Here is a 20,301-nt window from a genome sequence, read left to right as displayed (position 1 = left end):
GAAAGGTGACTTTGACTTTGAATCACAACTGAGTTGTGGGAATGACACTAATGTTCCCGCTTGAGTTAGTTGAGCAAGTGAAGGTTTTTGATTATTAAAGTGTTTATGAAATAAAACTAGCTTTATGCAAATGAAACTTAGAGCTTAGCACCCCCTTACTATAGTTGATAGTGTTTACCTTAGTATTAGTTTGCGAGTACTTTAAAGTACTCATGGCTTTGTCCCTGGCTATTCAAATGGCCAGACTATGAAGAGGAGTACCAGAACCCGGAAGAAGGACAGCAGGACGTCTACGACAACTAGGATCACTCCTGACGTCAATAGTTGCCTGTGGAACAGATGGACCACGACCGCTACGCTACTTCGCTTCCGCTATGTGTTTTGTAATTGATCAATGGATCATCTAGTATTGTAATGAGACTGGATCATGTGATCCTTTGTTGTAAGACAATTATGCGTTGTAATAAATGATGTGTTGTGATATTAATCTATTATGTCTCGCAAAAACAATATTCCTGGGATTGCGATGAATGACATAATAGGCATCTGGACTTAAAAATCCGGGTGTTGACAAGTTGGTATCAGAGCCATTGTTTGACCTTAGGAGACCCTAGTTAGAATGGACGTCTGCAAAACTTAGCTTCAAAAACCAAAGAAGTGAATAATTGTGAAAAACTTATTCTCACTCTTATCCTTGAAATCTTTTTCAAAATGAGAAATTCATACTCTACTTTCTTTGTAGCACTATCTAAAATTTTGCACACTTGAATACTTCTCTAAATTTACTCCTCCTCTTTGCTCACAGATGAAGTACCAATGGGAGTCCTATAAGCTTGGATCCGGAGACGACAAAAGTTTCGAAAAGGAATTGAAGCAACTGGTGGACTATCTGGGACATCCGTATCCCGAGTTCTTCGGAATACCCCTCAAGGCTCAGTCAGGAGAACCACCTCAGTGGGACGTCTCTACTGATCTACGAAGGAAGCTTGATGCCCCAGTATGGGAAACCATATGGTTTTCTGTAACGGGAAACACTTGGAAGGAAGGACTAGACAAAGCTATGCAAGAAGCAATTTCCCGTCTGTGTGGACAAAATGAGGACAAGATCAAGAACACTCGCTTCATTTACTACCCAAGACATGACTCCATGGGAAGATCAATGACCATGCCCCCACCGCAACCAAAGATGAACCCCTATGAAGCACCTCAGGACTTCAGCGGTACAAAACCCGCAGGATTTGGACAACGCCCTCGCCTCTCGCCAAGCACCTCACCCGTGAAGACGAAGAAACCCCCCCCTGAAGAGTAGTATCACCCAAGCACTTAAGTAGGTGTGAGTTGTATCAGGATCCCCCTTGTATCGTAGAGCGATGAATGGTTCTTCAAACCAACGGTGTGTTAGATTTGTAATGTATGATGCTTGGTATGAATGAAAAAGTGTTGTTGGTTTTTACCCCCGCAACACTACTCAAGTTTTCAATTTTATGAACTTTTAAACTTAACAAAACAAACCATAGAAAATTCCCTCTTATCTTATCATCTACATCCATGTTCAGATGGCCCCTCCCAATCGCACCAACGACGCGATGATGCAACTGCTGCAGACAATGATGGCAGACCGAGAAGTCGAAAGAGCTGAACGCCAAGCCAACCTTGCGGCACTGCAACAGATAGCTCAGAACAATCAAGGCCATCATGATCACCCAGGATCAAAGCTAAAGAACTTCCAGAACACCAACCCTCCGGTATTCAACAAGACTGAAGAGCCCCTCGATGCTGATGACTGGCTCCAGACCATGGAGAACAACCTCGAAGTTGCGCAAGTTGAAGCCGCAGAGAAAGTGCTGTTTGCCACCCATTATCTGGCAGGACCAGCCAGAGCTTGGTGGACCAGCACCCGTGCCATGAATGCAGGACAGATGATGACCTGGGAAGACTTCAAGATTAAGTTTAGCAAATACCATGTGCCCCAAGGACTGATCAAAAAGATGAGAGATGAGTTCCGTGAACTCAAGCAAGGAAGAATGTCCGTGGTGGAATACCGCGACAGGTTTCTTACTCTGTCAAGGTACGCCCCGGATGAGACCGACACCAATGAGAAGCGAAAGGAAAGATTTCTGAACGGACTGCACGACGAGATGCAAACTGTGTTAGTGAACATTCCGTTCGCTGACTTAGAAGCCCTTGTAGACTCAGCCATACAGATGGAAGGAAAGCTGCACCAAGCCAACGAGAACCGCAAGCGCAGAATGATGAACCAGAGTGGACCCCACCATAACCAGAAGTATCGAAATAACTCCTCTGGAGGATTCACCCCAAGATACAACAAGCCCCCTGCCCAGAATTATCGCCCCAACTACACCAACAACAACGGAGGACCCCCGAAGCACGGAGGGAACAACAACAACAACAACAACCGCCCCAACAACAGCAACAACAATGGAAACAACAACAACCCCAATACCGCCCCGAGGACTGGAAGCAATGCTACCCCCGTCAACCCCAAAGACAAATCCACCGTCAACTGCTATGAATGTGGAGTTGTGGGTCACTTCTCCAAAGAGTGCCCCAAGAAGCTTGCCAGGATTGCCGCCAATACCGCAGCACCTGCTCAACAACAGCGCCGCTTTGCTGGAAGAAGGAACCCGAACAACAACAACGGACGTTTCTACCACATGACTGCCACTGAAGCTCAGGAAGCACCCCAGACAATGCCAAGTATGTCCTCCTGTTATTAAAATGCTCAATCTCTCTTAGGAACCTAACTTTTCTTAAAATCTCGGGACGAGATTTGTTTAAGGGGGAAGGGTTTGTAACAACCCAAAAATTTCAAAACAAACAAATTGAATTTTCCCTAGTTCCAAATTTTGGAACCAACAAAAACTTTTATTAAAATAAGATTGATACATATAGACCTTGTTTAAATCTTGTGTTTTGCCATGATGAGTGTTATTATGCTTATGTGCTAAACCCTAAAACCCCAAAGTGATCAAGTGAAGATCACCAATCAAATAAAATACAAGAAAAATAATTCAAATAAGAAAAACCTTAAACCCTAATCTTCTCCAAAATTCATTTTGGATATATTTTGAGAAACACAAAATAAAATAAAAGACCTATGGGGACATATAGCCCTAATAGGTAAATCTTGAACCCTATCTTTATTAATTATGCTAAATGGTGGTGAACCTTTGAGAACCCCACAAAACCCTAAACCTCACCCCTCTTCTCACCACCCTAGTTAAAATGAAATAAAAAGAGAATTAAATAAGAAAGAGGTATATGTGCCTATGGCTATTTTTCTAAAATTTTACCCTAAGCCTTTCTACTTTGCTTAGAGGTTTGGAAAACCTTCTTACACCTTACCTAGTACTTATCAAACCAAATCCAAGTGGTTTCCAAAGAAAATAAAAAGAAAACTAAAAATGCCATAGAGGCATATGTAAGAAAAGTGCAAATTTGTGAATTTGAGAAGTTTGACCCTAAGACTTGTTGTGAATGGATGGATCACTTCCATATACCATTTCAACACTCAACAACATCAAATGGGCCAAGAACACTCAAATCAAAAATCAAATTAAACATATGCATAGAAGCATATGTGCCACATAGCCATTTCACCAAACTTTGACCTATGGCTTTAAACCTTGACCAAATGGTGTGAAACCATCTCTCAACCTAATATAACACTAAATTGACCCTAACCCATGCCCAAGTGAAGCAAGGTGAACCCTTTTCAAAAATAATAAAACTTAACACATCACCTCTTATGTGTTATGGCCATTTTTGCAAATCTTTGACCAAGACCCTTTTAATTAGTTTCAATGGTTTGAAAATGTTTCTAAACCAATAAGAATCACATTAGAGTCAACCAAAGTCAATTCAAATGAAGAGAAATCACATAGTGAGAAAATCCCCAAAATTCCCTCACATACACTTAGCCCAATTTGCAAATCTTCAACCAAGGCCACCATTGCTTGATCTATTGTTTGTAAAACTCTTATATATGATAAACAAACACAATTGCATCAAAGAAACAAGAATCCAATCAAAGGAAATCTCAATTTTCAATTCACATATGATAATGGTCATATGTCACTTTTATATTTTCTTCCCCACTTTGCACCCCTGGTTTTGACCTTTCTTCAACCCAACTTGACCAACTCTCTCCATGTCATCCAAGACCATGTCAAGGTCAACAACTTCCATGTTGACCATCCTTGCTGAAGTTGACCAGGTTGACCAGTATAGTGTTGCCAAGTGGAGACTTTGGATTAAAGAGAAGATGAGCCCCTTTTTGAATTCTTGCAAACCTTCACCAAAATGAACCCCACCACCACCATTCCATCTCTATGATTATATGAAGGAGATACACCAAGGGAATTTCCAAAATTTTGAAACTTTTCTCTTTCGGGCATTTCATCAAACACCTTATAGGCAGGGTATCTAATTGTGCCCATGCTGAAAATTGGAGAAGACCAAGTCCAAGCCTGAGCCCTCTCTGCATCCCTGGACCCCCCTCTCACCTCACCACATCTTTTCACCACTTGCCACCACCTCTGTTGCTCGACATTGACCAAGGCTGGCCATGCCGTGGCATGGCAATGCCACCCTCATGCCATCCTCATCTCTGGCCCTCCCCAACGTGCACCAGCATGTCCCTGGTGTTCCCCACACTCCACTGCGTCGAATGGACACCAGCCCAGGTCGATTCATGCACCACAGTGACCAGGAGCGCGACGCCCAGACGCGCCCAGGGCGTGCACATGCGCGCCGGAACGCGCCTGGCGAGCGCCGCGGACACGCCTGGCCACGTCGTCGTGCCATCAGCTCGCGCCACCTCCGCCCTTGCTCGCTGCACCAAACGCGTCCTCACGTCACCCGCAGTCGCCCAGACATGGCCATTGGCCCGCGGGAACGCCGCAGGCGACGCCCACTCCGACGACCATCCGCCACTGCCAGAGAGCTCCCGTCAAGCTCACCGCCGCTGTAGTGCCTCGTTTTCACCACAATCACGCCTGGCGTGACCGCCATGACAACGCCAACACGCTCGCGTCATCGCCAGTCCCCGAGCTTCCCTGTAGACGCGTCGCCATGGTCGCCCCTCCACAGCACACCACGGCCACCTCCGCCAGCTATAAATAGCGCCCCTCAGCCCTCCCTCTCTTCAGACAAACTGCTCCCTTCTCCTCACTGATCCTTCTCCCCCATCCAATTCCACTCCACCTCGCCGGAGTAGCTCGAATCGCGAGCTCAAAGCCGCCGGAGCCCGCGGAAGCTCTGCGACGATTGGAGCCTCCCCAGCACGCGAAACTGCTACAGGCTGCTTCCCCTTCCTCGACAACGTCCTCTCCGCGCTTCGCCGACCCTCGCCGCGCCGCCGGTAAGCCGTCGACCCCCTGCCCGCATCGCCGGTGACCTCCCCTCTCGCCGGAGACGAAGCCGTCTCTGGTCCGTTCGATCTCCGTCTGATCGTGCGGTTTAGATCACGCGTACCGGTTCGGTGCTTTAAGACGGGCTGACAGCTGGGGCCCGCGCTGTCAGTCGGCCCGCTACGTGTGGAGCGTTAGCTGGGCCGGCCCGTTTAGCTTCCCGCCCTCGTTTGAATTCAAAATGGTTTAATTCTTTTTCATTTATTTTGCAATCTGATGCTAGCTTCAAAATTTAATAGATCCAAATCTACTGAGCCATTTTCAACAAATTTTATATTTTTAGAAAGCTCATGAATAGCCCCATCCAACCCCACTGGTTTCAAATCAAAATATGTTGTAGAATTTGAATAGTAAAAATAACAAATCAGTAACTTTTCAAACTTCAAACAATTATTAAAAATCAACCATAAACTATTTTGAGGTGGTTCCACCTCTCAAAAATCACATTTGATGTTGTCTAATTTATTATGTAATAAAATACTATAGTTGTTTTATATGATCATGGGCTAAACTCAAATAATGGCTATCTGGCCATTACTAGCCCATTTAAATTATTGTCCAAATTTAAGATTTCAAATCTATGAGGTATAGCACCTCATTTAAATCATCTTCTCAAGTTGTATGAAGTAGTGTGATAACCCTGGTTGCTTGGTCTCATATTTGTTCCCTTATACTAAATGTTTGCCATAGTAGCATGATAAATTGTTCCAACAAATTATTAAATCATATGGGAGTGTTTCTCTCATTTAAATCTTGTCATGAACAATTCAAAATGAGGTAGAGACTCTGGGCATTTAGGTCTCATATGAATTGTTGATGATATTAAATCTTTACCTTGTTAGGATTAAAAGGTATGAGGTGTTTACCTCATTTAAATCACTTTCTCAAATGATAAGTGTGAAGAGGTTGACTTTGGTCAACCTAGGTCACCTATTATGTATAAGAGAAATTAAATCTTAATAAGGCAATGAGGAGAAGTCATTTCTCTAAGTAATTAAAAGTAACACTTTATTTAGTATGAGAGGAAATTATTTTTCCTAAATAAGAAAACAACACCCTTACACACTTAATAGTAATGAGTGATGCTAGTTTACTTGTGTAAATTATATGAGGTGTTTCACTTCATTTAAATCTTGTCCCAAGTACTTTCATATGAAGTTTGAACCCCTGGTCAAATACTCTCACATGAAATACTTGGAGTTTTAAATCATAATAGTCACTATTAAATGGTATGAGGTATCCCTACCTCATTTAAATCATTTTCTCAAGTGATGATGATGAATGGTTGACCTAGGTCAACATAAATTCATGTGTGATGATTTGAGAGATTAAATCTTAAAGAAGATTCAATGAGAGGAAACTATTCTTCCTCCAAAACAATACCACCAATGCACCAAATTGTATTAATTATGTGAATAGAATAGTTTGTGTGAATATATGTGATGTTGGGAAGAGCCAATGAATTGTTTGGTGATTGTATCCTCGTATTCGTATTTTAGACGCTAGTACCGAGGAGTATCAAGAGGAGGAGGAAGTCTACTTCCGTGAAGAGGAAGACCACTTTGATCAGTACACCACTCAAGGCAAGCTATTACCAATACAAGCTAGACTATTGCAAGCTAGTATTCTTGCAAGCTATTACCAATACAAGCTAGACTATTGCAAGCTAGTATTCTTGCATGCTATTACCAATGCAAGCTATGTTATTTTGAAAGCTATTACCAATGCAAGCTAACACCCTTGCAAGCTAATAGTCTTGCAAAGTGCAAAGCTCTACTAGAGCAAGGCACACCCACCACTACTTTTTACTTTATGCTTATGATCCTATTTCCCAGTTTTATTCTTACAAGCTTTGGTTTTTGATTATTTATAACTTGCTTTTATAGTTAACTTTGGTCTAGAAATAGAGTACTACAAGAGTATCAAAATTAGCCTAGCAAGCTCCAAGATATTTAGCATCCCTCAGGACTAGTTGCTAGTGCTCAATATCAGAATTGACTACTCTAGATGGGAACTTGTGAAATGAAAAGACTTTGAAAACCTTGGAATGATGAGTCATTCTATTGAAAGATTTTGAAGGTGAATATGACTGGTGAATGACTTGGTGAATTTTACAAAAAACTGATGGTTGGGTTTGGATGCGATACCATTCCAATTTTGCAAGTACCCCCACAATACCTGATATGGGTAGGGCTTAACTAGAAGTTTATGTATCTTAGTATGGGTTCCCTCTAAACAAGCGTCATCGGGGTTATCTTTGGAGGCTGCCTCTACAAAAGTGAAATGATATGAAATGACGTGAAATGAGGTGAATGTCCGGCCCAAGCCCTGTGCAGTTCCCAGGCTGACAGTTTGTCTTCACTGGGAGGCCAAGCTCATGGGGAGAGATGCCTATACTAAGATATGTAAGTGAAAGGTTATGGTTGGTAGTCCGCACACGGAGTGTGGTAAATCAGGGCCAGTTAACCCTGACGGATTATTGCAAATGTTGTGGCACAAGTGTACGACCTCTGCAGAGTGTAGATCTATTCGAATAGCCGCGTCCACGGTTATGGACGGTTGGAAAGGCCATACTGTTCCGTCATCAGACTATTTTCAAAATGTGACATGTGAAGGGTGATTTTTGAACTTGAAAAGGTGAATGGTGACTTGTGATTTGAATTGAAAGGTGACTTTGACTTTGAATCACAACTGAGTTGTGGGAATGACACTAATGTTCCCGCTTGAGTTAGTTGAGCAAGTGAAGGTTTTTGATTATTAAAGTGTTTATGAAATAAAACTAGCTTTATGCAAATGAAACTTAGAGCTTAGCACCCCCTTACTATAGTTGATAGTGTTTACCTTAGTATTAGTTTGCGAGTACTTTAAAGTACTCATGGCTTTGTCCCTGGCTATTCAAATGGCCAGACTATGAAGAGGAGTACCAGAACCCGGAAGAAGGACAGCAGGACGTCTACGACAACTAGGATCACTCCTGACGTCAATAGTTGCCTGTGGAACAGATGGACCACGACCGCTACGCTACTTCGCTTCCGCTATGTGTTTTGTAATTGATCAATGGATCATCTAGTATTGTAATGAGACTGGATCATGTGATCCTTTGTTGTAAGACAATTATGCGTTGTAATAAATGATGTGTTGTGATATTAATCTATTATGTCTCGCAAAAACAATATTCCTGGGATTGCGATGAATGACATAATAGGCATCTGGACTTAAAAATCCGGGTGTTGACAGTATTGCAGCAGTAGTAACACAGTGAAACAGTAAACAAGCAGTAGTAACGCAGCAGTATTTAGGAACAAGGCCTAGGGATTAGACTTTCACTAGTGGACACTCTCAACATTGATCACATAACAGAATATATAAATGCATACTCTACACTCTTGTTGGATGATGAACACATTGCGTAGGATTACACGAACCCTCAATGCCGGAGTTAACAAGCTCCACAATTCATTGTTCATATTTAAGTAACCTTAGAGTGTAAGATAGATCAAAAGACTAAACCAAGTACTAACATAGCATGCACACTGTCACCTTCATGCTTATGTAGGAGGAATAGATCACATCAATACTATCATAGCAATAGTTAACTTCGTAATCTACAAGAGATCATGATCATAGCATAAACCAAGTACTAACACGGATGCACACACTGTCACCATTACATCGTGCAGGAGGAATAAAACTACTTTAATAACATTGCTAGAGTAGCACATAGATAAATTGTGATACAAATACATTGCAATCATAAAGAGATATAAATAAGCACCTCACTATGCCATTCATCAGTGAATAAGTATTCTGTGAAATATAGCCTAAGAGACCCACACGGTGCACACACTGTCACCTTTACACACGTGGGACAAGGAGTCTCCGGAGATCACATAAGTAAAATTCACTTGACTAGCATAACGACATCTAGATTACAAGCATCATCATATGAATCTCAATCATGTAAGGCAGCTCATGAGATTATTGTATTGAAGTACATAGGAGAGAGATGAACCACATAGCTACCGGTACAGCCCCGAGCCTCGATGGAGAACTACTCCCTCCTCATGGGAGCAGCAGCGGTGATGAAGATGGCGGTGGAGATGGCAGCGGTGTCGATGGAGAAGCCTTCCGGGGGCACTTCCCCGTTCCGGCAGCGTGCCGGAACAGAGACTCCTGTCCCCCAGATATTGGCTTCGCGATGGCGGCGGCTCTGGAAGGTTTCTGTGGGTTTCGTCGAACGCATCAGGGTTTTCGCGACGGAGGCTTTAAATAGGCGAAGAGGCGGCGCCAGAGGGTCGAAGGGGTGCCCACACCATAGGGTGGCGCGGCCCCCCCCTGGCCGCGCCGGCCTAGGGTTTGGTGGGCCTGTGCCCCCCCTCTGGTCCTTCTCGTGTGTTCTGGATGCTTCCGGTGAAAATAGGAACCTGGGCGTTGATTTCGTCCAATTCCGAGAATATTTCGTTACTAGGATTTCTGAAACCAAAAACAGCAGAAAACAGCAACTGGCACTTCGGCATCTTGTTAATAGGTTAGTTCCAGAAAATGCACGAATATGACATAAAGTGTGCATAAAACATGTAGATAACATCAATAATGTGGCATGGAACATAAGAAATTATCGATACGTTGGAGACGTATCAGCATCCCCAAGCTTAGTTCTGCTCGTCCCGAGCAGGTAAAACGATAACAAAGATAATTTCTGGAGTGACATGCCATCATAACCTTGATCATACTATTGTAAACATATGTAATGAATGCAGCGATCAAAACAATGGTAATGACATGAGTAAACAACTGAATCATAAAGCAAAGACTTTTCACGAATAGCACTTCAAGACAAGCATCAATAAGTCTTGCATAAGAGTTAACTCATAAAGCAATAATTCAAAGTAAAGGTATTGAAGCAACACAATGGAAGATTAAGTTTCAGCGGTTGCTTTCAACTTGTAACATGTACATCTCATGGATATTGTCAACATAGAGTAATATAATAAGTGCAATAAGCAAGTATGTAGGAATCAATGCACAGTTCACACAAGTGTTTGCTTCTTGAGGTGGAGAGAAATAGGTGAACTGACTCAACAATAAAAGTAAAAGAATGGTCCTCCATAGAGGAAAAGCATCGATTGCTATATTTGTGCTAGAGCTTTGATTTTGAAAACATGAAACAATTTTGTCAACGGTAGTAATAAGGCATATGTATCATGTAAATTATATCTTACAAGTTGCAAGCCTCATGCATAGTATACTAATAGTGCCCGCACCTTGTCCTAATTAGCTTGGACTACCGGATCATCACAATGCACATGTTTTAACCAAGTGTCACAAAGGGGTACCTCTATGCCGCCTGTACAAAGGTCTAAGGAGAAAGCTCGCATTGGATTTCTCGCTATTGATTATTCTCAACTTAGACATCCATACCGGGACAACATAGACAACAGATAATGGACTCCTCTTTTATGCATAAGCATGTAACAACAATTAATAATTTTCTCATATGAGATTGAGGATATTTGTCCAAAACTGAAACTTCCACCATGGATCATGGCTTTAGTTAGCGGCCCAATGTTCTTCTCTAACAATATGCATGCTTAACCATAAGGTGGTAGATCGCTCTTACTTCAAACAAGACGGACATGCATAGCAACTCACATGATATTCAACAAAGAATAGTTGATGGCGTCCCCAGAAACATGGTTATCGCACAACAAGCAACTTAATAAGAGATAAAGTGCATGATTACATATTCAATACCACAATAGTTTTTAAGCTATTTGTCCCATGAGCTATATATTGCAAAGGTGAATGATGGAATTTTAAAGGTAGCACTCAAGCAATTTACTTTGTAATGGCGGAGAAATACCATGTAGTAGGTAGGTATGGTGGACACAAATGGCATAGTGGTTGGCTCAAGTATTTTGGATGCATGAGAAGTATTCCCTCTCGATACAAGGTTTAGGCTAGCAAGGTTATTTGAAACAAACACAAGGATGAACCGGTGCAGCAAAACTCACATAAAAGACATATTGAAAACATTATAAGACTCTACACCGTCTTCCTTGTTGTTCAAACTCAATACTAGAAATTATCTAGACCTTAGAGAGACCAAATATGCAAACCAAATTTTAGCATGCTCTATGTATTTCTTCATTAATGGGTGCAAAGTATATGATGCAAGAGCTTAAACATGAGCACAACAATTGCCAAGTATCACATTATCCAAGACATTTATAGCAATTACTACATGTATCATTTTCCAATTCCAACCATATAACAATTTAACGAAGAAGAAACTTCGCCATGAATACTATGAGTAGAAACTAAGGACATACTTGTCCATATGCTACAGCGGAGTGTGTCTCTCTCCCATAAAGTGAATGCTAGGATCCATTTTATTCAAACAAAACAAAAAACAAAAACAAACCGACGCTCCAAGCAAAGCACATAAGATGTGATGGAATAAAAAATATAGTTTCAGGGGAGGAACCTGATAATGTTGTCGATGAAGAAGGGGATGCCTTGGGCATCCCCAAGCTTAGACGCTTGAGTCTTCTTGATATATGCAGGGGTGAACCACTGGAGCATCCCCAAGCTTAGAGCTTTCACTCTCCTTGATCATGTTGCATCATACTCCTCTCTTGATCCTTGAAAACTTCCTCCACACCAAACTTAGAACAACTCATTAGAGGGTTAGCGACAATAAAAATTAACATATTCAGAGGTGACACAATCATTTTTAACACTTCTGGACATTGCATAAAGCTACTGGACATTAGTGGATCAAAGAAATTCATCCAACATAGCAAAAGAGGCAATGCGAAATAAAAGGCAGAATCTGTCAAAACAGAACAGTTCGTATTGACGAATTTTATTAGGCCACCAGACTTGCTCAAATGAAAATGCTCAAATTGAATGAAAGTTGCGTACATATCTGAGGATCACTCACGTAAATTGGCATAATTTTCTGAGCTACCTACAGTGGGGCAGGTCGAAATTCGTGACAGCAAAGAAATCTGAAACTGCGCAGTAATCCAAATCTAGTATAAACTTTTCTATCAACGACTTTACTTGGCACAACAAAACACAAAACTAAGATAAAGAGAGGTTGCTACAGTAGTAAACAACTTCCAAGACACAAATATAAAACAAAGTACTGTAGCAAAATAACACATGGGTTATCTCCCAAAAAGTTCTTTCTTTATAGCCGTTAAGATGGGCTCAGCAGTTTTAATGATGCACTCGCGAGAAATAGTATTTGAAGCAAAAGAGAGCATCAAGAGGCAAATTCAAAACACATTTAAGTCCAACATGCTTCCTATGCATAGGAATCTTGTAAATAAACAAGTTCATGAAGAGCAAAGTAACAAGCATAGGAAGATAGAACAAGTGTAGTTTCAAAAATTTCAGCACATAGAGAGGTATTTTAGTAACATGAAAATTTGTACAACCATATTTTCCTCTCTCATAATAACTTTCAGTAGTGTCATGAGCAAACTCAACAATATAACTATCACATAAAGCATTCTTATCATGAGTCTCATGCATAAAATTATTACTACTCCCAACATAAGCATAGTTATTCTTATTAATTGTAGTAGGAGCAAATTCAACAAAGTAGCTATCATTATTATTCTCATCAAGTGTAGGAGGCATAGTATTATCATCATAAAAATTACTCTCCATAGTAGGTGGCAACAAAAGACCACTATCATTATAATCATCATATATGGGAGGCAAAGTATCATCAAAGAAAATTTTCTCCTCAATGCTTGGGGGACTAAAAAGATCATGAAAACCAGCTTCCCCAAGCTTAGAACTTTCTATATCATTATCAACAATGGTGTTCAAAGCGTTCATACTAATATTACTACCAGCATGCAAATAAGATTCCCTAGGTTTTTTAATTTTCGCATCAAACAATCCATGTTTTAAATCAGGAAATAGAATAAGAAGCTCATTCTTGTCCATTATGCCAAACTAGTGTAAACAAGAAACAAAAAGATGCAATTGCAGGATCTAAAGGAAATAGCTTCGAGTACTTACAACGGCGAAAATAGCTTAGTAGCCGAGATCTGGAGTGTGAGTACCTTTTACTTTTCCTCCCCGGCAACGGCGCCAGAAAATAGCTTGATGTCTACGCCCCCCTCCTTTTCCTGTAGACAGTGTTGGGCCTCCAAGAGCAGAGGTTTGTAGAACAGCAGCAAGTTTTCCCTTAAGTGGATCACCCAAGGTTTATCGAACTCAGGGAGGAAGAGGTCAAAGATATCCCTCTCATGCAACCCTGCAACCACAAAGCAAGAAGTCTCTTGTGTCCCCAACACACCTAATAGGTGCACTAGTTCGGCGAAGAGATAGTGAAATACAGGTGGTATGAATATATATGAGCAGTAGCAACGGTGCCAGAAAATAGCTTGCTGGCGCGTAGTTGATGGTGGTAGTATTGCAGCAGTAGTAACACAGTGAAACAGTAAACAAGCAGTAGTAACGCAGCAGTATTTAGGAACAAGTGTCGGGGGGAAGACCCCGGGTAGGGCAATGGACGCGGAGCAGCCGGCTGGCCACTGGCCGGCTCGCGGCAAAGGCCGGCTGAGGTGCAGCCGGCTGGCGCCGTGGCCGGCTGGTCCGGAAGCCGGCTGGCTCTAGGTCCTAGTCGGTCTGGCTACGGCCGCCAATGCTGTAGCTGGGACGGCTTCTACAAGCCATATCCGACTAGGGGTTTGCACCTCAGACCGACTCGAGGCTGGCGAGTCTTGCACTAGAAGGAACCGGGTTGGTGATCCGGGTTCCCAAAGTCCACGATGACTTCATCTTCCGTAAAGCACGGGGCACTGTAGATCAATAGTGCCACGCGCCGGACAGGCCATCATGGTCTACGTCGCACCGTACGGGCTACAGTGGTTGACGGCGACAGGGACACTTCCTCTCCATACCGCTGACCGTGGCAGCCGGATGGGACAGGCCACGACGCCTCAACGGCTCCTGACGTCACCGCCTCGGGAAGGAGCAGAAGCCGAAGCCGGCCAAGCCGGCCAGTAGACTATAAGGTCTTATGTGTAAAGTGTCGGTGCCTATATAAGCCGCACTACCCCCTCTCGTGCAGGGGATCGATCGATCAAGCATTCTCACTTCACTCCACCCTTAGCGCTGCCCTGTGAGAGAGACCATCGTCTCCCTTAGCCTCCCAGGAGCAGCCGGACACAGCTCTAGGAGCACTATTGTATTGTGTGATCATCATATACACTCTAGCAGGAGTAGAGGTGTTACCTCCATCGGAGGGCCTCGAACCTGGGTACGTCGCCGTGTCGCTCGTCCCCATACCCACATCCGGATACCGTCGTGAGATCTCTCAGGAACCACCTTCGATTAGCCACCCTATGGCATATGCCGTGACGATACCACGACATTTGGCGCCCACCGTGGGGCCTTCAGCATCCTCGGCCGGTGTCTTCATCCGGACGGGCCTCACCATCACCACCGGCGAGCGAGTCGCTTCAGGCTTGATCTGGAGATTCGGCTCCCTCGACTGCGTCAGCGACAACGCTGGCTGCTTCGCCGACCGGCCCTTCCCAGCCGGCGGCAGCGTCATCTCCTTCGGCGGCCACGACGTCTACGTCGCCACCGTCGCACCGCCGCGCTACCCGCGGCAGGTGCTGCGCTGCGCAAGCCCTCCTCCGCGAGCCGGCAGCAGCGCTCCTGCCAGCCCCGCCGTCGTGCAAGTCATGATGGCTGGCGAGGAGCTCCCCACCAAGAACCCGCGCACCCGTGGTCCCAACCTGGAGCGCAACGTCGACCCCAACGCCTCCGGCTCGGGCCCAAAAGCGCCACCACCACCGTCCCAGCTGGACGAAGTTCGGGCAAGGCTGAGCACCCCGCTCACGCGTGGCGCCGACCCCACCACCATCGAGGCAGATTTGGAGGCGCACCGCCAGCTCCTCCTCAAGCAAACCGAAGAACTGGTTGCTGCTAAGCGCCAGATGGAGATCACCCAGCGCGAGTACAACCGCGCCCACGGCCTCACTCCAGGCGGCGACGAGCCCAGCCGAGCCGGCCAGATCCGCCGCAGGGGCCGCGACCTTGGCGCCGAGATCGCCCGCGACGGCGCTCCCTCGCCGACTCCGTCCGCGGAACAACCCGTCTACAACACCCCCGACAAGAACATGCGCGCGGCACAGGCCGCCGCAGAAGAGCTGAGCCGCCTTCAAGGCGAAGAGTTACGCCGCTGCACCAAGCGGGTGGCGAGCTGCTCAACGCAGCGACCAAGCTGAGCGGCCGACCCCAGGTTTGTCAATGCCCCCAGAGCTTCCCACGCTCGTGGTGTTGCAGGCAACGACAGGGAAGGCGCCAGGGACACGGCCGAGTCCGCCTCCCCAGCACCAAGCCGGCATCGTGACTCCCGGGCCACACATGCAAGCTCGAGCCGGCCGAGCCACCAGCCTAGCGGCAGCAGCCGCAGCCGGCCCCCTCCAAGCCGGAACCAGGAGCAAGACTCCGAGCCCCGCCGCCAGCACCGACCGGCTCCGGAAGCAAGCGGCGCTCGCCAGCCGGCACGCTCCCGGCTGGGCCCGCGCATCGAGCCAACCGACGCCCGAGAACGCCTCGACCGGCTGGTCGAATCCCGCATTGCGGAAGAAGAAGCGCCAGCCGGCCCAAAGTGCTTCGGGCCACGCATCATCAACGAGCCCATGATCGACGGCTTCCAACTCCCGCGCGACACCCCCAAGTACGACGGCACTGCCAAGCCGGAGGACTGGCTGCTGGACTACTCCACCGCAGTCGGCATCGCCAAAGGCAACAAGCGCTGGGCTGTGCGCTACTCCCCCCTCATGCTGCTCGGCTCCGCCCGCACATGGCTCAACAACTTGCCAGCCGGCAGCATAAACGGCTGGCTGGACTTTGAAGCGGCCTTCATCAGCAACTTCACCGGCACTTACCGCCGGCCGGGTCGGCCCCAACAGCTGGAGATGTGTAAGCAGGGCCCCGACGAGACGGATCGCACGTACCTAACGCGCTGGTGCGAGATGCGCAACTCCTGCGAGGGCGTGCACGAGATCCAGGCCATCAGCTTCTTCATGGGAGGCTGTCGGCCCAACACCATGCTGTGGCACAAGCTACGCCGCAGCGACCCCCAGTCGATGGCCGCCGTGATGGCCATCGCCGACAAGTACGCGCTGGCTGAGGAAGCCGGCAAGCCTCCGGCTGAAATTTCGCCGGCCCCCGCCAGGCGGGACAACAACAAGCCGGCCGAGGGCGCTTCGCATGGCAGCCGGCGGGACAACTACCGTGGCAAGCGGCACAGCGACCAGCCGGACCGCCGGTACGGCTCCGCCCACGTAGCCGCCGTGTCAGACAACGCGGCAGGCGGCAGCCGCCGCCAGAAACAAGACCGGCAGTGGAAGCCGAAGTATACCTTCGAGCAAATGCTCGATTCGCCGTGCAAGTACCACAGCGGCAAGAACCCCTCCAACCACACCACCCGCGACTGCCACTTCATGAAGCGGCTGACAAGCGGTGAACCTCTCCCGCCTCCACCCCCGCCGCCCCCAGCCGGCGGGCCGGGTGGTGCAGCCGGCGCGGAGAACGCCAACCTCGAGCACCACGAGGCTAACCAAGTGCACCATGGCGGCCGATATCTGGCCGAAGATGCTGCCTACATCATCTTCACCTCCGAGCCCGAGGACAAGACGAGCCAGCAGAGCCGTTCCCGCGAGGTCAACGCGGTCATACCGCCGGTCCCCCAGTACCTAAACTGGTCAGAGCAGGCCATCACTTTTGATCGCCGCGACACACCGGCTGTCCTGCCGAAGCCGGGCAGCTACGCCATGGTCCTCGACCCCACCATCGGCACAACCCGACGCAGCGTGTGTTTTTCGCGCGTTCTCATCGACGGCGGCAGCAGCATCAACATCCTCTACCGCGACACCGCCCACAAGATAGGCATCCAAGAAGCCGAGCTGCGTCCCACCCCTACCGTCTTCCATGGCATCGTGCCGGGCCACTGCTGCCAGCCGATCGGCCGGATCACGCTGGAGGTGATGTTCGGGAAGCCGGATCACTTCCGCACCGAGCAGATCGAGTTCGAGGTGGTGGACCTCGTGAGTCCCTACCACGCGCTCCTGGGCAGGCCGGCCCTGACCAAGTTCAAGGCGGTGCCCCACTATGGGTACCTGAAGATGAAGCTGCCTGGCCCCAAGGGGGTCATCACCATAGCCGGCGATTATCGCCGCTCCATGGACTGCGCCACGCAGAGCTCCAAGATGGCCCAGACGCTGGTCATCGCCACCGAGAAGCAGCTCATCCACGACGCCGTCGCCCTCGCCAAGGCCGCGCAGACAGACATGCCGGCTGCAGGCAACCCGGCTGGGACGACTCACTTCCAGCCGGCCGACAACACCAAGAAGATCCTGCTGGACCCAGCGCAGCCGGACAAGTACGTCACCATCGGTGCCGGCTTGAGCAGGAAATAGGAAAGCGAGCTCACCAGCTTCCTCCGTGAGAATCGGGACATCTTCGCATGGACTCCAAAAGACATGCCGGGTGTGCCGAGGGAGTTGGCTGAGCATCACCTCCACGTCCGGCCTGAAGCCAAGCCGGTGAGGCAGCCTCTCAGGCGCTTCGCCGAAGAACGAAGGAAGGCCATCGGTGAAGAAATCGCCCGGCTCCTAGCTGTCGGCTTCATCATGGAAGTGCTGCACCCGGACTGGTTGGCAAACCCGGTCCTGGTTTTGAAGAAGAACGGCTCCTGGCGCATGTGTATCGACTACACCAGCCTGAACAAGGCGTGCCCGAAGGACCCCTTCCCCCTGCCGCGCATAGATCAAGTCATAGACTCGACTGCCGGCTATGAACTGTTGTCTTTCCTAGATGCCTATTCAGGCTACCACCAGATTCCTTTGAATCCGGCTGATCAAATAAAGACTTCGTTCATTACCCCGTACGGGGCTTACTGCTACACGACTATGCCGTTTGGCTTGAAAAATGTAGGCGCCACCTACCAAAGGTGCATGCAAAAATGCTTGCAGGATCAAATCGGCAGAAACGTTCATGCATATGTGGATGATGTCGTTGTAAAGACCAAGAAGACGACCACCCTCCTTGATGACCTGAGAGAAACCTTCACCAATCTGAGAAGATTTCGGATGAAGCTCAACCCGGCCAAGTGCACATTCGGCGTGCCGTCTGGCCAGCTCCTCGGCTACCTCGTCTCTCAGCGAGGAATCGAAGCCAACCCGGAGAAGATCAGTGCCCTGGAGAAGATGGAACTGCCGCAGTGCCTCAAGGACGTCCAGAAGTTCGCTGGCTGCCTGGCTTCCTTGAGCCGCTTCGTCAGCCGGCTGGGGGAGAAGGCACTGCCCCTGTATCAATTGATGAAGAAGGCGGACAATTTCGTCTGGTCACCGCAGGCAGAGGAAGCCTTCCGTGACTTGAAGTGCGTGCTCTCAACCGCGCCAATTCTTGCAACGCCGGCTTCAATGGAGCCGATGCTGTTGTACATCGCGGCCACCAACCGAGTGGTTAGCGTTGTCCTGGTGGTGGAGCGCGAAGAAGCCGGCAGGGAGCAGCTGGTTCAGCGGCCAGTCTATTACCTTAGCGAAGTGCTCTCCCAGTCGAAGCAAAACTACCCCCACTACCAGAAGGTCACCTACGGCGTCTACATGGCGGCCAAGAAGCTCAAGCACTACTTCCAAGAGCACCCCATCAAGGTGGTTGCCACAGCGCCCTTGGCGGAAATCATCGGCAGCAAGGATGCCAACGGCCGGGTTGCCAAGTGGGCCCTGGAGCTAGCCGCCCACACCATCCTCTACGAGCCACGCACAGCCATCAAGTCGCAGATCCTCGCGGACTTCTTCGTCGACTGGGCTGAGATGCAATACCTGCCGCCTGTGCCAGACTCCACACACTGGAAGATGCACTTCGACGGCTCGAAGATGCGCAACGGCTTGGGAGCCGGCATCGTCATCACCTCTCCCAAGGGAGACCGGCTGGACTACGTCCTGCAGATCCACTTCGCCGCATCCAACAATGTGGCGGAGTATGAAGCGCTCATTCATGGGCTGAAGCTAGCCAAGGAGATTGGCGTGCGTCGCATACTTTGCTTCGGCGACTCCGACTTGGTCATACAACAAGCATCTGGCGACTGGGACGCGAAGGACGCCAACATGGCCTCATACCGCTTCCATGTCCAGCAGCTATCCGGCTTCTTCGACGGCTGCGAATTCCACCATGTGCCACGAGCAAACAATGAGGCGGCTGACGCCTTGTCCAAGATTGGCTCGACCCGGCAAGCCATTCCGCTGGGCATCGCCTTGGCGGTTCTCAAGAAGCCGTCCATCATACCGTCACCGGATTCGGATTCAATATTCGTGCCGGCTGACCCGGGGGCTGCTCAGCCGAACCCGGGGGCTTCATCGCCCAAGTCGGGGGCTAACAAGCCAAACCCGCCGGCTATCATGCCGAACCCGGGGACTTCTCAGTCCAACCCGGGGGCTTCATCGCCAAACTCGGGGGCTAGTAAGCCGAACCCGCCGGCTAGCAAGCCGAACCCGGCGACCATGCAGTCGAATCCGGAAGCTCCCACGCAGGAGGCCCTGTTGGTCAGCGTATTCGAGATAAGATGCGTACCTTCATGGGCACAAGAGTTCCTCTCCTACCTCACCGACGGTGTGCTGCCTGATGATAGAGTCCAGGCCAGGCAGATTGAGAGAAGGGCCAAGGCCTATACAATCATCAACCACCAGCTGTACAAACGCAGCGTAAGTGGTGTGTTCCAGCGGTGCGTCGAGCCGGCTGAAGGGATCGAACTCCTACGGGAAATCCATCAAGGAGAGTGCGGACATCACGCCTCATCCAGAGCCATAGTGGCCAAAGCTTT

The sequence above is a fragment of the Lolium perenne genome, chromosome 2 (assembly GCF_019359855.2).
Source record: "Lolium perenne isolate Kyuss_39 chromosome 2, Kyuss_2.0, whole genome shotgun sequence".
NCBI classification, from domain to species: Eukaryota; Viridiplantae; Streptophyta; class Magnoliopsida; order Poales; family Poaceae; genus Lolium; species Lolium perenne.
The sequence above is the reverse complement of the archived record's forward strand: the minus strand, read 5'-3'. Positions refer to the sequence as shown.